This window comes from Phalaenopsis equestris, unplaced genomic scaffold (genome assembly GCF_001263595.1).
Source record: "Phalaenopsis equestris unplaced genomic scaffold, ASM126359v1 Scaffold193421, whole genome shotgun sequence".
NCBI classification, from domain to species: domain Eukaryota; kingdom Viridiplantae; phylum Streptophyta; class Magnoliopsida; order Asparagales; family Orchidaceae; genus Phalaenopsis; species Phalaenopsis equestris.
Window position 1 is genome coordinate 1 of NW_018213370.1, and position 1,043 is coordinate 1,043.

Here is a 1,043-nt window from a genome sequence, read left to right on the forward strand (position 1 = left end):
CTAAGGTGAGCAGTGCAACAAAAAACCCTCAAAACAACAATCAAATCATAACAAAAACAATCATTATTTAACGAAAAAAAAGAATAATTTACAACAAAGCATCTCAAGATAATTTGAGTTGCCAAAAAAGAACCCTAAAAATGTCTGAATTACAAACAAGCAAGAAGGTTTAAGTTGCAACAAATCATTCTTTTGAGATTGTGTTGTGAAAAGCCATCCAAAAAAAAAAGGCAGGATTTTTCTGTAAAAAAAAGGATTTTTATGTGAAAAAAAGGATTTTTTTTATATTATTTACAAAGCTAATATAAGATGTTACAACTATCAAATTCATGTATTTGTGAATTATATGCCCAAACAATCAAAAGCTTAATGAAAGCAAAGAAGTAGGAATAAATCACCTTGGACTAGTTTAGGCCATGGAAAAATTAGCATAAAGTTCTTCACATCCAATACAACTTCAATCTACTAACACATATAATTGGTTTCTAGAGTAAAAAATCATAATGCATGCTACAAATTACTCCCTCAGTAATTCAAAATTTACAGAAACAAAAATTAAAAATTGCAGACACTGCTAAAGTTGAAATGGAGGAAGGAAAAGTACTATATGTTCATGCCTGCTGACATTCACAGCTGCATAATATATCAGGTAAAAGCAAACCTGTAAATAATAAATCAAGTTTACTTACCAAAATTACCTCACAAATTTAGCTGATTTAACAACTAAAATAGAGAAAAAGTCTGAAATAATTCACCTGATTAAGCACTTTGGTTCTGATCTTGTTCGATAAAATCGAGAGCCTCCTCCTTCGAAACAACGTGGACATGGCTAACTCTGTTTTTGTGAGTAACGCCGTATATCTTATCCGCAACTTTTACCAACTCCGGACGAAATGTTGTGGTTATGAATTGCGTATTCGCCACATCGGCCAAACGACGGATCATATCTTTAAGGGATTTAAGTGAAACAGAGTCGTATACGAATTGTTAGAACATAGATTTCTTTAAGGAAAGATTTAAAAGTGCCCGAAGAGACTGATTTA

At 31.8% G+C, this 1,043-nt stretch overlaps 1 long non-coding RNA gene across 1 annotated transcript; it reads right to left on the reverse strand.

The window, feature by feature from the left end:
* Window positions 1-384: 384 nt before the first annotated feature.
* Window positions 385-970, reverse strand: LOC110034790. Its single transcript, XR_002295091.1, has 2 exons — window positions 756-970; window positions 385-661 (listed from the first exon to the last, which is right to left on the reverse strand). It is a non-coding gene; the product is annotated as an uncharacterized LOC110034790 (long non-coding RNA).
* Between the last annotated feature and the right edge of the window lie 73 nt (window positions 971-1,043).